Source organism: Ptychodera flava (genome assembly GCF_041260155.1).
Source record: "Ptychodera flava strain L36383 chromosome 3 unlocalized genomic scaffold, AS_Pfla_20210202 Scaffold_27__1_contigs__length_13241970_pilon, whole genome shotgun sequence".
NCBI classification, from domain to species: Eukaryota; Metazoa; Hemichordata; class Enteropneusta; family Ptychoderidae; genus Ptychodera; species Ptychodera flava.
In genome coordinates, this window is record NW_027248281.1 from 3,206,144 (window position 1) to 3,225,038 (window position 18,895).

General features: G+C 37.9%; 2 long non-coding RNA genes across 2 annotated transcripts; one reads left to right on the top strand and one right to left on the bottom strand.

Annotated features, from left to right (window-relative positions):
- Window positions 1-1,590: 1,590 nt before the first annotated feature.
- On the top strand, window positions 1,591-7,512 carry LOC139126509 (uncharacterized). The gene is made up of 3 exons (XR_011550605.1): window positions 1,591-4,220; window positions 4,605-4,783; window positions 5,153-7,512. It is a non-coding gene; the product is annotated as an uncharacterized lncRNA (long non-coding RNA).
- A 7,233-nt stretch (window positions 7,513-14,745) lies between these two features.
- LOC139126390 (uncharacterized) lies at window positions 14,746-18,488 on the bottom strand. Its single transcript, XR_011550558.1, has 3 exons — window positions 18,231-18,488; window positions 15,401-15,757; window positions 14,746-14,969 (listed from the first exon to the last, which is right to left on the bottom strand). It is a non-coding gene; the product is annotated as an uncharacterized lncRNA (long non-coding RNA).
- Window positions 18,489-18,895: the final 407 nt, after the last annotated feature.

The window sequence follows — 18,895 nt, forward strand, 5'->3', positions numbered from 1 at the left end:
AGCAAAGGAGATTTGTATCTACGGTTACAACGATATGGTTCTGCATACTAAGAAATAACGCTTGTACTCCTTAACTGTTTTGGAACTTGAAAGCGTGGTATACGTTACGTAGAAGACAACGTGCTACTAGAATTAAAGATGATTTGGACTACCGTTGATTAGGACTACCTTTGAATAGGACAATCCATTGTTAGGACTCCCCCTGGATAGGACAACCCATGGCCAAGCCTTACATGGTTGGCTTACCGTGGCTAGGACTACTAATTGCAAGGACAAACCCCTGGCTCGTAGTACCCGTAGTTAGGACTTCCCCGTCAATGACAACCTATGGGTAGGACTACGGCTGGCTAGGACTACCTGTGGTAAGGACTGCCAGTAGCTAGGACAACCCGTAGGTAGGACTTCTCCTGCAAAGGATTACCTACGGCTAGGACTACCAATTGGAGTACACCTGGCCAGCACTACCTGTGATAAGGACTAGACCTGGCTACTTATGGCAAGGACTACTAATGGCTAGCAAGGATTACCAGTAGCAACGACTTCCCCTGGTTAGGACAACATGTTCCTAGGGCTATACTTGGCAAAGATTACCATTGCTAGGACAACAGGTGGCTTGTGTATAGTAGTTTTAGCCAAATATATTTTGTAGAAATGTAAGACTGTGTGCATTGGAATATTGTTAAATTAATGAAACTTTAACAAAACTGACTCTTTAGATCTTATTCAAACCTTTGGACACGTGATCCTCATGTGAACAATGAGTACAACACATACCCATACTAGTGTGAGCTACATCGGTGGATGCGCTATCCTTGTCTCGTATTTTGCCTTATTTTCTTGGTGGTTTTTGGTTGCCCTTCTGAAAGTGTTTGCGTCAACTGTTGTTTGATTGTGTGGGGATGCCACTGGACTGCGTTATACATCGTCAATTACTCCCACTGCCTGTCTTTTCTGAGTTTTACGTTACAACTTGGATCGTGATGTGTTTAAACTCGGTCACACTCACTAGAGAACTCATTTTCAACCACCTCTTGGATCAACTGGGATACGCTGGAGCTGCCTTCATTAACATACGAAAGAAAGTCATCAACAGTCTAGTACTGTCAAGAATCAGTAGCAACATACAGGACATACTGAAAAGCCTTTGGTTATGCAAACCTCGGCCAATCTGAAGCCGGCGTGCAGGAGGTAGAAGTAAGACACATCTAATTCCTGTACCATTATCACCATTTTGCCCCAAGACATCATCACCAAAGACACCACACAGGTAATCAAAATAACTTAATTTGCATCACTTTGTTGAACAATCTGAGTCACCAGCTATCGCCTACCATCTCATTTGCAATGTGGAATGCGAAAACAGTGAAATCTTAAACAGCACCACTCTGCGATTTCATCATAGAGACTAAACTTGACATTGTTTCTCTCACTGAAACATAGCTGACCTGTACTCGAAGTGACAATTCTACCATATTGAACTCAAATAAACCTTGCCAGATTATAATATATAATTATATAATCTATACCAGACTAAAGAAGGGTGATGGTGTTTTCTTACAGAAGGGGTTTTACACTGAAATCAACAAATCAGACTTCAAGTATAATTCCCTCCAACACATAGATCTTACAGCGATGTCTGGCTTAGAGACAGGTCGACCAATTACAATCTACAGGCCACCACCATCGTAGAAGAATAAGTTAACTTCATCATTGTTTATCAGTGAACTTTCCTCTATGATTGAAACGATGATAAATGCTCCCGGTGATTTCTGGTGATTTAATCTTCATATTGACGTAGAGACAAATAGTGATGCTGCTCATTTCACTCAATTTCAGGAACCGTACAATCTTCGACAATATACTGAAGGTGCTACCCATCGTTGTGGACAAACCTTTGATTTGATTATTTCTCGGCATACAGATAATTTTTTTTCTGATGCAGCCATTCATGGCTTTCTATCAGACCACTGTGCAGTGGGTTGTTATCTTGCACTCCCGCAGATATATTTCATTAATATACAATGAGCTACCGCAAGCTCTGAAATGCTGATACCTCCCAAGTGCACGGAGATATTTTGGCTTCTTCTGTCCTTGGTGATTGCAATATAACCCCAGTATAGAATATACGATTTTGATGAAAAAGTCACACTTTCACACTTTCGTTCAGACAAGTTGTTGCCCATTTAGACAAGCCGTTCACAAAAAACGTGATAACAATGCAGTGTACATATATTGAAATATTTAATTCGTACTAAACAAAAAGTACAGTCACTATCAATATTTTTCAAGTAACGATACCTTTTAATATTGTATTGATATAAAGATGTAGCAAATGAAAACACCGCCATAACATATTCGTCTGATGAATATTATGTTTAACCTATTGCTCATCTCCACTGACTCGGATAGAGGTTGGTAATTGACAGTAACAGAGAAGGCTAAGATATTCCATGTCCCGTCTCATGGATAGAAGTTTGTAATTGACAGTAACAGAGAATGGCCAAGATATTCCATGTCCTGTCTCACGGATAGAGGTTGGTAATTGACAGTAACAGAGAAGGCCAAGATATTCCATGTCCTGTCTCACGGATAGAGGTTGGTAATTGACAGTAACAGAGAATGCTAAGATATTCCATGTCCTGTCTCACGGATAGAGGTTGGTAATTGACAGTAACAGAGAAGGCCAAGATATTCCATGTCCTGTCTCACGGATAGAGGTTGGTAATTGACAGTAACAGAGAAGGCCAAGATATTCCATGTCCTGTCTCACGGTTAGAGGTTGGTAATTGACAGTAACAGAGAAGGCGAAGATATTCCATGTCAGACAGACAAACTTTATGTGCCAAATGATGCATGAAACTCGAGTGATAGATATGTGCGCCCAAAATAGTTGATTGTTCTCAGTTTTTCTGTTATATTGTTCTATAATCCTACATCGACCTAGTAAGACTCGCAATTTTTGCTTTGTTCGCTTGCATTTCTACAAAAATGTGGTAGGAGGTACCATCTATGAGAACTATCGCGCCTATCATTGTTTTATATGCAAGGTGTGATTTGTGAGGGAACGTATTGCAAGGCTGCGTTCACAATAACGGCGAGGGAGAGTACTGGAGGAGTCGCGATTTGATTTTTTCGGATTTCCCTTCAATACCAAGTCCGCCAAATAATTACTGATAAATATTGTTAAATATCAGAGTTGCTGCTTCTGCCTCGTCACTAGGCCCACTTTTGTAACGAAAATATCATACGTTTAGATTTTTTCGAGATAAAAGTTATAAAATTTGACAAATTGTTCTGGATTTTATTTTATTATTACTAACATTAGAACAATTGGATGGCATTATTCATTCATTGAATTACCTACCAAACCGACGTAGAATCGGAAAATGTAAAAGTAAAAGGAACAAGCCATTTTAAGGCCCCCTCTAGGTAGGGCAAAACTTTCAAGTCCCCCCTCTACTACCCCTAAGACTTTCGAACCCGCTGAATTCCTCCAGCCCCCTTTTTACGAACGCAGCCTAAGCGTATGATTAAAATACTTGAGACAGCTCTGAGCAAAACAAAATGATCACGACATCTACTTGACATATTTTCATATTTTTTCTTGTTCATTCATCCAAGATACGTACATCGCACTGTCCATCTATACAGTCTTCGTTACCTGCACAATCGTGCTTCCGGTTATCTATCTGAAAGGAAGTGACGTCACGTTTACGTTTACCTTCCTGACATCGGCTATTATCATCGTCAATACAGCGATATTATCACTGGTGTTTGTACCAAAAGTATGAGTTTTGTATTTCACACGTCATTGCAGTAATAATATAAGAACTTCTTAACCTTTTGTGTCTGCAGCCAGTGTGGGTGTAAGCAAATGCTACATAAACATGATAACGGGAGATCTACTTTACAGCGATATAGCCCGTTAAAATAAAATGTATGAAATAATTATTGACGTGGGAAATACCTTTGCTCCTTAATTCCACTAGGAATTGTTGAACAAAGATGAAATATCAATCTCTATTATGATTTCTAATTGATTCAAGTGATTTACTGTTTTATTGTTGTAGACAGTTTATCTGCACGATTATTATTATCGGTAGATTCTACTTCTGAACAAAGACTCCGAGTCTCTGACCACCAGTATCATCCACATATCGAGTTCATCTCACTTTGGTAACACAAAGAATACCAGGAACCTGGCAGAGGTGTACAGGAAGGTAAGACAGTTTTGAGTACTAGAAAACATCGACAAAAAAGATAGAAGGAATGACCAAGATTTTGACAATATAAAGGCTCCTCCTAAACAGTGCGATCATTTCCTAATCAATAAATATTTTGTACTTCATGCATTTGTTGGAAATTACAAATTTTATACAATTTGGTCATGTCTTAGTCAATTACACGAACAATGTTTAACCAGTAATACCAGGTAATGATACGTAATTAAATGTTTTCCAAATTCAGTGTGTTATCGCAAAGGTAAAACCTTCTAGCTATACTTTAAGAGAAATTCATATTTGTAAGTCGGGATCATATATCTCTTTTGTTTGTTTCGTCATCGGTGCTAAACTGCTCATCTTTTGTTATTTGTTCTCGGTAAGAAAACTGAAGAATTGCTACATCTACGAAGTAGCCTTATGCCTTGCGGAAATCAAGAGTCCTACGTCACGTACCTGTGGTTGAAATTTCACATAGATTTACAGCATCACTTTGGCAACACAGAAACCACGAGCCCGTGAGGCAGATACTGGACCCTTGAGACGTTCTTACAACATATCAAGTAATTAATAGAAGAGTAAAATCAATGAACACTTCCATTTTCTAAAATCTCAATAGAGAAACTTATTTTGGAATTCAGAATCTTCCAATTTGTGTACAAACAACGGATTACATGTGTGCAACATAGACTTAATATCCAAGATATTGTTCGAGCGATTTTCTATTAAAAATACTTTCGGTTTTGAAGTCACCTTGGAAAACTTGTTAACAGAAAAGTTGTCAAAATTTTCAGAGTTCTCCACGAATTTTTTTTAATTTGGTGTGATCATCCTTTCCATAATTTCTTTACTGGCAACACGACGATGCGTTGTATCGTGATAACCTTTCCCAACTCTAATCAGGAAACATAATAATATGTTTTTATCATTAGAAACGTCATAGAAGATTCGTCAATCAGTAGTACATACTCATGGGGATGGTCGCTTAAAATAGGACAGGACATGACATGACATGCAGTATACGTGAAATATTAGTCCTTACAGTAGAAGACATCCACTTTAACATCGTTATCTGTAAGACGTAATGTTCAATATCTAATAAAGTAACGGTCTGTGGTAAGATTACCCTTCTTTCCGTTTTCAACTGCCATGAAGGATTCATTGTCATGCAAGTCAGTGAGTATTGGCTTGGCTTTTTGAGAACTGGAGTCACTTTCATTGATTCAGAGTTTCGTTTCAGTCTTTGATCATGTGATGTTTATTTATACCCTAGCGTTTAGCTCTACATTAGAGCTTCCATCATGTATTTTAGAAATAAAAAGATGTTTGGTGTCAAAAACACGATTCAAATTTCTCAAAAATCTTAGGTGCCCTAAAGCTGAATGTCTCAATATTACAAATTACTCATAAAAACAAGTGTGTAACTTAAAACTTATTAGCTTACATAAGCAGATTCAAAGACATTACTTCAACATCCCATTATCCCAAATTAGTTCCAATCGTGTTCAAAAGTGTTTAAGGTATTTATATCAGCAATGTTCAGTCGACATAGCAAATGAAGTTCAATTCATGATAAGTATTTTACTGACAAACATAGTTTTAATACTGACGAATTTACAGAAAATACTGGTATTTGTGTCCATGACCACTTCAAAACTGCGTCATTTTCTCAACAAATGCAGTTTTTTAGTAAATTGTAATCAAAAGCATGCAAAGGAAATTTCCTCATACAGCAGACCTTAGTCTTTCATTGCTGACAATTTTGTTAATGTAATTTTTGTAAATGGAGTCGCGGAATTCGAACCAAATACGACAGTTAAGGCAAATTGTTGCATTTTTATGCCTTCTGCGCCGTTCTCCCGCCTTTGTTATATAGAAAAGATTTCACGTGGATTTCAGGTTTGAAATGCCAATGGAGACCTCATACAGTATGATATCACTTTGCAACCAATTATTATGTTCCGCTTTGTATGACAACAACAGTCAGGGAGCTTTGACATTCGTCGTCGTTCGTATTTCGCCTTGACATCATTTGACACAAACAAATAGCATGTTCTCTATTTGCCCCTGAATGACGATAACACTGATACAAAGGACTGCTATATAACGCTCTGTCTACGAAATTAATTGACTGTCGATATATTGTGAAGCACATGACACTGGCTGCAAGTTATATGCACTGAGAGAGGACTAGGTTGCCCAAAAAACTGCATACTGCATGCAACGTGGCAAACGCTTGGACCACGTCTAGAGTGAAAATTTGCATGTCAAATACACACATAATACACTGAGAGTCCCACTTGTTCAACGGACTTGCGTGTCAAGTCCGCTAGGGAACGATATAGGCATTCCGATCATTACAGAACGTAAGTGTGCTTTATGAATCTTATCAACAAACTTCAATTGCTATCAGTTTGTGGCTTGACTTCCCTATCACGTGATTCACTTCAAATTTTAAGTTGGGAATTCCACAACGAAATGTGTCCCCGCAAGGAGTGTGACCATTAAAATTCCATTTGACGCCAAAACACCAAACCCAATAAGGCCTAGTATGCTTTCTTTGTAGAAATGTACTTGATAATTACTCAGAAAATTTATCTTTTAAAGTGTTATATATTAAATGATGAGATATACTTTTTTCTTAAATTTGTGCAATTTGATTCGATGATTGCACATGTTTAGGTTATAAAGCACGAGTAATGAAGGCAACAGTATCACCAATGGCGTCTACCATGTACTCAAGGTCTTTGCAGCTATAGCAATCTTGTAACAATTTTGCGATCGCTGTACAGCTGTAACATGGGGAAATTCGCCAGTTTGTTCAAACAATGAAATTCTGAAGTAAGAAGAAATAGAAGTAAACATTACAGCTGACATATTGAATCAATATCTTCAGCTTCCTCTTTCTGCTGTCCATTCTTTGAATTCAGTGAGAATTATCTTCAGGCGTGAATATTGTCTTGGTAATGATATACTCCAATGTTGTGTAATCTATATATTATCGAGTCAAGGAAAGTCACAAAGTTTGGACTTTGAATTACACTGTAGCACTCCTGCCCAGGAGTCTAACGGTACAGTAAGTCATTTCCTACAATATAAACCAACATACATGACTTAGTGTGATTGGAACATTCAAAGTGTCATCTTCTGATAAATTGCCGATAAAATTATCATGATAATTTCTTAATGCACCTTCCGGGTTGAAAGTATATCTCTTGTCTTAATTGTATTATTTATCGACCTTTTACCATATCTTTAAACGGAAGGATACCATAAATAACCGATGATGGAAATGTACAGTTGACTATCGCTTGTGTTACAGGGAATGACATCGTCACGAAAAGCATTCAATAGCATACTGGTTTTAGATTTGGAAATAAATGATTAGAATTTTATAATATTGGCGACATATTCCCCACATTCCCCATGCATTTATCTGTTACGTGCAATTTTATGTTCCTTGTTCCTGCAAAACTTTCGTAATAATTTTCAATTGGTTGGTTGATCATCAACTCGACGGCGTTGGTGTTCAGGGATTTCGTACCGGTTGGTTCAGGTATTGTAAATGTATTTTCCTTCTATGTGTAATCTTATTTTTAAAAACTTGGTTTGATTTTGAAGTTTTAAAAAAGAGCAAATACTGGGAAATGATCAGAAATATCGGTAAGTAATGTTCCAACCTTAATTGGAAAACGATAAATATTGCTATAAATATGATCAATCAAAGTCTCTGATGAACTTGTCACTCTGGTTGGAGTTGAAATCAACTGTTGTAAGCCAATACATTCTATAGAAGTGAAATAAGAATCTACGTTTGCTGAAGTACTTCTAGTATTTGCATCAATGTTGAAATCTCCCATTAGAATACAATCAGTTCTATCGATATTGTGTTGGTACAAAGTGTCAAGCAAGCTATTTTGAAATTCACACATGTCAGAGTTTGGCTTTCTATAGATAATACCAACTAACACTTTGCTCTTGTTCATTGACACCTCCAACAAAAGAGACTCTGAATGAGCTATCTTTATATTCAGTATTTTATATGCTAATGAGGAGTGAATGTATGCTGCCACTCCACCACCTCTACCAGTATCAGTGACACCTATTACAGAAAATTTGGACTGAATAACATCTTCAAACAGATGTTTTAGACCGTCAACATTTCTGTTCAGAGATCTGATATTTACATGGGTTATGCAGAAAGAGCGATTAAATACTGAATTGTAAGCATCGTCAAAACTGGTAGGTGATAGAGTTGAGTTACTTACATTAAACAAATCGTGACAGTTTTCAGCAATGTTATTTGGTATTTTAAAGAAACACGTTTACATTCATATTGTCAGCCACTTACTTACATAAAATAATAATTCCTGTACTTCTAGTGATATTGAAAGCTTACAGTTATTACATCTTTGCTTTGATGGGACATCACACAATACGAGGAAGATCGGATTCTCGTTTTATGATAAACGACTGTGACTGGTTGTCCTTTTCACGTAGATTTTTCCGTTATATGTCCACAGAAACTGATAATGTGCCTGTTTTCTCAGAGTATTTACCTTGTATAGCAATTGGCGAGCAGTAGGCGGCAGATTTTCATTGATGAAAAGCTTGGAAGAGCTAGGGAAACCAAAATCCCTCGCATTCATGTTCTTAAGCTTCTTTCTATTATCGTATATTGAGTTTCTTGCTTTTCTTGTGGTGAATCGTACGATGATTGACCTTGTTCGGCGCGTACGCTGTACATCTCCGACAGTCGAATTCCGTTGATCCATGGGAGCACCAATGCGGTGGGCAACGTCGATGTCACTTTCTTTGATTTCAGAATTTATTTCTTAAATATAGTCATTACTTTGGCGGTGACATCCTCATTTTCTTGTTCGGGCACGCAGCTCACTTCCAAGTTTATTCTTCTATTGTACTCGTTGAGGCTGGATAATTCGTTTTCAAGTGTATATACTCTCTTTCCGAGGTTTTCGTTGTCTTGTAGTAGTTGCCTGTTGATCTTTGTTATTACGTCAATTCGTGTCGTCATTTCTTCGTATTTGTTGTTAAAGAAGTTCATGGCGTTGTTTAATTGTGTCTGTTGCTCCTTTACCTCTGCTACATCATTTCTGATTTGGGATAGCTGTGATAAGATTGGTTGTAGAAATCTTTGAAAGTGATCAGAGTCTTCGTCGTCATTGTGCGAGTCTTTGTTTGGTGCGCTCTCCGCCATTTTAGCAGTGACTCGTCGTGGTTCTTGGCTAAGATTTCCAAACCTTTTCGAGTTGCACGTTGCACAGAGCATTAATCTCCTTGACATAACGTCACTTTCTTCTTTCTGTTACAATCTTCACATCTCATGACTGGTCTACGTTGTATTTTAGTAACTTTTAGTGAATTTTTCTGAGGCAAGCGGAGACCTGTGCAGAGACCTGTTGCTTCTTCAGAGCGCCCTGGTTGGTATCGGGCGAGCTGAAATCGGGCCAGATGGTTCTGGGTGGTTTGAAAAGGTACCCGTTTTGCACTGGGTAGATTAGAAGCAAAATGTAGGTTATCAACACCATTGATGATATGCCTTTTTTCTCACCGTGTTGTCTCATTTCTCTGTAATTTTTTGGTGATGGCGATTTGAAAATATCAATTTCTTGTCCGCTGATCGTGGCGATTTGATGTAGCTCTCAGAATTCGAAGTACGAAACGTCGACGTCACTGGCTGCGGGCCATGCCGCGGGAGATTAGAAAACACATTTTCAAACTTTGGGTCAAACCAAGTTTACTTTCTCGATCGGATACGTTGAGGTCAAAAAACAAACTTTGCCATAGCGATTAAATTGATGATATGATTGAAACATTTTTATTCAAACTGTCCTTTTACATCGTACGTTTCTTGAGAATAGTATGTGCCCACTTCAATCGGATACCCCTATGAATAATGATATCATCTGTATGACGCACGCAAATAAATGTGATTGAACTATGACTTCTTGTGTCACGTCAAGGCCGAGACTCGGACAGGGCCAGGATGAACGTCGCCTTTGCCTCTGAGGAGAGGTTTTCAGAAACAAAGCCGAGAAAAAGGTCTGGCTTTATCTACGGTTTACTTTATTCTTCAAAATCACGAAAGCCGTCGATGGCGACCGGAGAGGTTATGGCCGACAGTTGAAGGATGCTTGTAACAAATTCCCCGCCACGCCGTGCGCCAGCAGCAACGAGTCGGACTATCCATGCTCGCGCTTTATTTCAACTTGATAATCAGCTGATACACTGAAACTATCCGAAAACCGAAACCTTGTCTGTATTAGTTCTCACAGAATTTCGGTACGACATGTCGGATAAAAGAATGTCGGAGCCTGAAAGTTTTACCTAGCAACTACATCGGTGCACGGCCGATAAAATACACACCGGTACCATACCATCGGTTACTTTGAAGAGGCACTCCCACTTGGTAACATTTTTAAAACACATTTTTTAATGCCAACGGTCGATATTTGACATGGCGACTGCGCGCGGATCGCGAGATCTCGATAAAAACATGTCCTCAAAAAAGTTAAAGTTTAAATTCCGGTGGCCCACCTGAATTCAGCTTCCGAACATACAACGTTCGGCACTGGGGCCATTGTCAACTAAGCTATGGAGTACGAGTCTACGCTGACGCTGCTGTATGCCACAGCAGTACCACTCGCGTCGATGAGCGGTCATGTCCCGTGGGAGAAAGCCAAGTCCTACTGACTTGGCAAAAAAACGAAAAACAAAGTTACTTTGCTGATTCCACCAGAATTCGCATAGGTGACTAGTACAGATAGGTGCGGTTGATACATAGTATGCATAGTGGCCGCCGCGTGGTATGCGCGCATACCACGCGGTGGCCGCTATGTATCGAACCACGCGTAACTGTGTGGCAGACGACAAAATGTAGTCATAAGAGGCAACTAATATTTTACACGTAAAAACTGATATCTACGTGGTATTGTTTAAAAATTTAATACAACTGATTGAGAATAATGAAAACGACAAAAACTAAGGAGAAGTTTTAAAAAAGAATTACCAGAGGTAAGGGCATTGATAATGATGTATATAAAGTCATCGCAGTAGGAGGTAAATTAATTGCGTCATTCGAACGTTTTTGGACTCCTTAGAATATCGTCAATCAGCACAACAACACACTTTCGGGGATTTCGGGTCATAACCAGAAACGATCGTAAAACTTCGGGATGTGAAAAATACGCTCGGGAAATGACATGTTTTTATCGATATCTCGCGATCCGCGCGGAGTCGCCACGTCAAATATCGACCGTTGGCATTAAAAATATGTGTTTTAAAAATGTTACCAAGTGGGAGTGCCTCAACCATCTATTCCTCACTGTCACACTTAGAATACGCATCTACTTTAAACCGGTCGACAAACCGGTTTCTTGGAAACGAAATTAGAAATTTATCGACTTTGAATTTCACTCATGAAACACTGTCGGTTAGACGGGAAATTTTCGAAGTACATGCTCGAGGTATTAAGAATAAGATGGCATCGCGCGATGTGTGTAAAAAAGGTTCATGCACAACATCAGAAGAAAGAGACGCACATTGTAAACCTCGACGTAAGCTGATCACTTTATAAAAATAAAATTTAAAAATACAGATTTCACCTCAATGCCGGGCTTAATTTACAATTTTTGTGAGATAGTGAAAATGACGGCATTTATGATGACACGCCTGCATAACGAAACGAAGCTAAACGATAGCAGTTAGACCTCCATGACAGTACCTACCGTTTTCTCTCCTGGTCCTGCACTTTTTCTTCATTTTGAAAGTCTGTCAAAAATACGGTTGCTTCAACAGGTTCTCTACTCATTGAAATTTACCAATGTAACTTTACTCAAAATTCAATCCTTTATTGTACCATCGTTCTTCAAAATGAACGGCCTCTGCTATGGTGTTTTGTCTACGAGACACAGCATGGGCACCCCGCAGTGTTTTTCGTAAACAAACTGAAAGATGATCCAATGCACTAGCGATACCGCTGTTGGCTAATCACTTGGCGATGTAGGCATATTCCCAGCAGTTTCCCTATGTATATAGGGACTTCGGTGTTCCAACTTTTATTGCGCCAGGAACACATGTGCCCGATCCGTACTCTAGATATGTGTATAAATATCTGTAGGTTATTTAATATGTATTTCAGTGTGGCTAGCTTTGCTTGCCTAGTATGGACGAAAACCATAGACATTTGTTACTATTTGCTGCAGTGTCATTGCGCAGCTCTGACGTAAGAAAGCACCACACCTTTCTTGTTCTGACAGTTAATTCCTGTTATCTTTACGAAGTAAAATCATGCATTGTGTACTATAATACCGCTTCCTTCACATTAGATTTAATCAGGTGGTCATCGTGTTCCATGATTCAGCGAAATGTCTGCTATGATATATTCATTAGCTGGAAAGAGAGGTGATGTCTGACTTCCATTCAAAAACTGACAACAACATAATTGTACATCACAACACTACAGCCATAATAGTCTTGATCTACACATTCTATACGTCAAAGTCGTCCTGTTGTGTCTACCTTACAATTTTAAACTGTCAATGTTTGCATAGATCAAGCGGTGATTACTTTTTGGTCTGGAAATGAACAACATCACAGACACAAATTTCCCACTTCTAAGTTTTTAGCAAAATCGCGACTTTGCTGAAACATTGTGCTGACACATTATAATTATCATAACTTGATCAGTCGATTCAGTTCAGATTTTCCAGGTATTTCTCTTCAGGTGAACAGAAGGATGCTCTTCTTACCCTTGTGAAGTTTTCAAACGATAAAATGATTTCTCTGGATTTCGGTAAAGTCTTTGTTTAAGTACAAATGTGACTAGGGAAGGTAGACTTATTTCAAATCTGTGATTTGTGAATGTTTGAGAACACGCTGATTTGCGTTCTGTTTTCATGTGAAACGCGTGAGTGGGGTGAACGCGATGAATGGAGTGAATGCTATAGAGGGGAACGGTTTCTCCCCGGCAGAGACTAACTCACTAATGTACAGACTCAAAGGTAAAGCATTAATTGCTAAGAAAACCTGCCCAGGTTGCAACATTTCAAACAGGTTTGTGTGAAATAGGAGAGACACAAGAGAAACTATTGATAATGATCACCGACTTGAACCAAGTCTTTAGGGAAGGCTTGAGAATGATAATAATTATAATGGTTTATAAATATTGTGACGGAAAGTCAAATTAAAATGAGTTTACAATACTAAAAAATTCAGAGTGCTCAACAAAAGTAACAATGAGGCACAGAATTTAAACAGTTTGTACAAAAATTGTCTATGTTCAGTAGTATTTTGATGTGAAGAATAACCAAGGAGTCAAGTTTAAAAGGACCTAATACAAGACCCATACATACCTACAATATTTGTATGTATATTTTTCACTGTTTGTCAGGCGTTCTTTCTGAGTGATAATTACTCAAAATAAGAAAGTTTACAATCATAATTATCCAAATCACTGCCAAAAGTGATTTCATGTAAACAAATGTGATCTACATTCTTCAAGCTGACAAACAGATATATATAATATTTACCGAGGACTGAAGTTACTTTGTCTGAGATTTTCTGAAATTTTCAGAGAATGGCAACATAATTAAACGCTTTTTCACTCTTCTTGATTAAAAGCAAACTCAACACGACATATTTTGTTTGTTAATTTTACTGATGTACGAAAGTCCATATTAGCTCGTTATATAAACTTTCGCATACATGTATGGCAATTACCAAACATAGGTAGGTGTTTTTAAAAGAAGGAATGAGGAAAATTCAAAGTAGGTTGGCAGATAGATAGATAGATAGATCGATCGATCGATAGATAGATAGATAGATAGATAGATAGATAGATAGATAGATAGATAGATAGATAGATAGATAGATAGATAGATAAACTCTGTTACATTTTTCTCTAATACTAAATGTGTATGTGTGTATGTCTATATGATCTTGCGGCAGTAGATTTGGAACATAGCAATGAATAATCTCACAGCTAAATGTTTGGCAGTGTACTTTTCATGTGAATATTAATATCCAAATGATTCAATTCTTTCATTTACATGATAATTAGCAGCAACTTAATGCCCACTGTCCAATGTCCAATGTCCTGGAAAGTACAACGGGTCGAGAGTTCGTTATTGACACATTGTTGATTCATGCATCAGAAATTATTGAGATTAGTTGTAGATAGATCAGTTGTAGTAGTTGTAGATAAGTTGTAGATAGATCATAGATCATAGAATAGCCTCAACTAATCTTCTTAATTTGCAGTTGACATTTAGTAAACTACTATTATGCTCGTTTAAAGGTTTCTCATACGGTTACACTTGAACTCGCTATAGTAAAATCACATTGTTAGGGTCGTGGACTTGACTAGTTCAAATAGAACTATTTCCATGACCTCACCAGAAATACTTTTTGAGTTTACTCCTTTGCTATGTACGATGTTCGTGATTTTCTGGAGAAATAAATTACAATTACAATTACAATAACCGACGTAAGAGCGTGTCCATTTGAGTTGGATTTTGAGGATTTATTAAAGTCAACCTTTCCAGGCGAAATGTCTAAAACAACAATTGAATTAGAGTAAGCATAACAAACAGGTCTTAATGTCCAATTGAATAACACTTTGCATCTTTAAATTAAACTTGCCAGTCAGTTTTCAACACCTGCGACTTTTCTTTCCCCTATTGACGTCGCCTTTTATTTGTTTTCCGAATTTATCTCTTTTCTTCTTGCCTGTCAAAGTAAAATAAGGATTTTGAACAAAAGAGTAATATGTTGCCCAGGACTACACTTTAATTATTCCTCTTATAAGATGTTTAAATACGGAGAGCAGAATTATTTTGCCATTGTCAACTTTATCTTGACAGATTTTTAAAATCTGTCAAAGTAACCCTCTTGCTAAATAAAAGCAATTATTGACTTATGATAACAATCTTTCAAAGTGATATCGACGAGCATGCGCATACGGCAACGAATACCAAAAGAAAGCAGACAACATGTACTGGGCATTACGAAAAATAATATCTCTGGGTGTGGTTGGAATCAAATGTCTTAGATTCTAGCTAAATGAAAACAAGAGCCCTAAATGAACTTCAGTAGGGATTATAAGCAGTCCATTAAATCTATATCAGAAAGATACTCAAAACGATTTCACATAACTTTACCTGAGGAAGGTTTTATCTCAACCTGTATGGATGCATTGTCGGAGAAATTCATATCATCATCTTCGGCGTCGCATGAAATATGTAAATCCTGTGTTTCTGTCATGTCCAGGTCTGGCAACAAAGTCAGTTCACTTATTAGATCCATTCTACTCCCACTGATTTCTTCCTCAGAATTGATAATCATATAATTCGGTTCGTCCTCGAATTCGTTTCCGTTGACGATGCTCCATCGAATTTCAGTGTTACGATAGACGCTGCTGGCATTACATATAAATATGCTAGGTTTGTTTTGGATGCTAACCTTACTGGCAGAAGCAGAGGACTGTCCAAAAGCCTTGGCATATAAGGAAATTTTGTCTGAAAGCAACAAACATACATGAGTCGACAGGATTAATATTGTGATGATTAAGGAAGGTGATTGTGACGACATTCATGATAACAGTGTTAATGATGTTCTGATGATAGCAATGGTGATGATGATGACGACGACGACGACGATGATGATGATGATGATGATGATGATGTTATGATTATGATGATGATGATGACGACAACGAAGAGAATGAAAGTAAAACCTTCTGGAATTCTATAACTTGCAGAAATTACATAGCTGCCTTGAAAGCAAAAGGTCATTGGCGTATTTTACTTTGGATAATTATAGATTTGAATGATGCGTAGACACAGTAAGCAAATCGACTCCTGGGATTTCAAAAAAAATTTCAGTGGAAAAACGGTATCATCTGTTTCTGTTTTTTAATAGTCCACCGTACATATACCCTGTATCTACATCCTGAAATTGACAGCAATGTTTGAGGATCACATTACAACCTTGAAATGAAGGCAATATCTCTTTTGTATTGATATATTGAAAGTTACTTTGAATCATAGTCGAAGCATCCCGTCCACTTGACTATTCATAGCTTACCTATTTCAAATGTTCAACAAATTTTAATCGTCCTATTTACGACAAAATTTCAAAAGTGCAACTTATGTCACGTCATGGATTATAACGATTGGGGTACACTGAGCCCGGGAAGCCGTTTGGACCTAAAGAGTGACAGTTGCTAAAAGTACAGTTTGTGTGCGCTTGTTTAAGAGCTTGTACTCACAAAACACTTAACAAGTCATTGAAAATGATATAGTCCCCACTTGTAATAGGAGTATTAGTCTTGATGGGGCAGGGAAATGTGGTCATTAAGAAGTATCACTGGAGTGTATATGTTGAGATCTATGGGCACATAGGTCTATGTCGTTGTTCCCAATTTGAAACACATGAGGCATGTCTAAGTTATGGTTCTAAATCGGGAAAAAAAGATCAGACCTCTAGCTGTATTGGCCAGCCAAGAAATACATATGCGCATAATAAATGAAGTACAAGATGTGACATCTTAAGGTCTAATATCCTATCAAAATCGAAGGGTATAGAACTTGTGTACGTGGTTACTGAGTTATGCATATATGTGTACAATCAAGGTCAAAGGTCATCGAGGTCACGTGACATTTTAAAAAAATAATTGTATTGCTAATTAATCCCTATATGCCAAAAATCAGACCTCTAGCTGTATTAGCTCTATTCGCTTGCCCAGAACTAGATGTGTGCATAATTAATGAGGTAAAGCATGTGTTGTCATAAGGTCTCCCATCCTACTAAATATAAAGGACATAGCACTTGTGGTTACTTATTTATTGACATAAACGTATATTTTAGGTAAAAGGTCATCGAGGTCACATGACATTTCGTCAAAAACTTCTATCCTATAGTTATCCCTATATACCAAAATCAGATATTGGCTTGCTCAGAATTACATATGCTCATAATTAATGAGGTACAGTATGTAGCGTCATAAGGTCTCCCATCATACCAATATGAAGGGTGTACCACTTGTGGTTACTGAGTTATGGACAAAAATATATATATTTCAGGTCAAAGGTCATTGAGGTCACATGACAAAGAATTGTATTGCTAAGTTATCCCTATATACCAAAAATCAAACCTCTAGCTCTATTGGTTCGCTCAAAATTAGATATGTACATAATTAATGAGGTACAGTATGTGGCGTCATAAGGTCTCCCATCACTTGTGGTTACTGAGTTATGGATAATATGTATATTGAGGTCAAAGGTCACCGAGGTCACGTGACATGTCAAAATATCTGAGATATCTGCGTAAACTGATGGACATGACCAAATCTATAGCCTAAGCCCGCTGGACTTCATCCGTGGGAACTAAAAACTGTGTCACGGCATCCTTTTGGCAATATGAATACGATGAGAAACTAATTTTTTATTTTTCTTGGCCTTATACGTGGGAGTCTATGGAGAACTGTCTTATACATGGGGGTCTGTGGAGGTGTAAACTAAAAGTCCTCTAACACGGCCAAATTTGATCGCATTGTGAAACAAATCGACGTGCATCTGTATGGGGTAGGGTACTATCCTTGTGCAAAGTTTGAAAGAAATCGACCAGGGCATGTCTGAGATATCTGCGTGAACGAACGAACGGACGCACGCACGCACGCACGCACGCACGGACATGACCAAACCTTTAAGTTCCCCGGACGGTGTCCGTGGGGACTAACAACCATTACCATGCAGTGAGCAAGGAGAATGTCAAGCATTCTGAGACTCGGATATCTTCCCGGGATATCTTTAAATTTTGGTAATAAGTTACTTCTCTTGTAGCAAACCTCCATTGCAGTGATTCATTGATTTCACTTCTTGACCATGCAAAATTAATCATTATTCATTAGATCTGATATGTACAGCAATATGCAAAACACAGAAACCAGTGTCATCATTGTTTTGATTCGTTTTATATTTGAATACTTACTGATTACATCGAGGGAGACATAATGGTGCTCAGATATATATCCAGTGTCTTCCAAAGGCTCTTTCAATCTTAATACAACCAGGCATGAGTATTTGCCTACATCGTCATCTGTAAATGGACTCTCAATTGTCAGCGATCCTTCCCTATAGTACTATATTTGGGGTGTACCACGCCAACGACGTTGAAGTCGACAATCGTGACTAATGTGACCGTGAAGAGAGGATTGCTCTTGTTTACTTTTCTCCAATCAGTCGTCATTCTGGTATATTCTACTATTGGAGTGTAATATATGCATTGCAGTGTAACCGTTTCGTCATCGTTTCTGATCATCTGCTGGTGATCCGTAACTTTGGCACTATGTGGCAGCATTGATAGTATGAAAACTAATACTATTGTGAACAAATAGACAAGAAATACTAGCTAAAGAATGAAACGGATGATATGTTGTGTTTTTGAAATAACTGCAAAGAATGTACTGTGATGTAAAGTCATTGTGTCTGTTGGTATGGCGACACAAATTGGACACAATGACTTGTCTACATATCCGTCTGTCAACGTGGACGTAAATGGATTATCTCGGCGTCTGTCTCTGTCTCTCTCACGCACTCTCTCAAATTACCGCATATCTACATGTGGTGTAGATCTTAACACACTCAAATGCATTG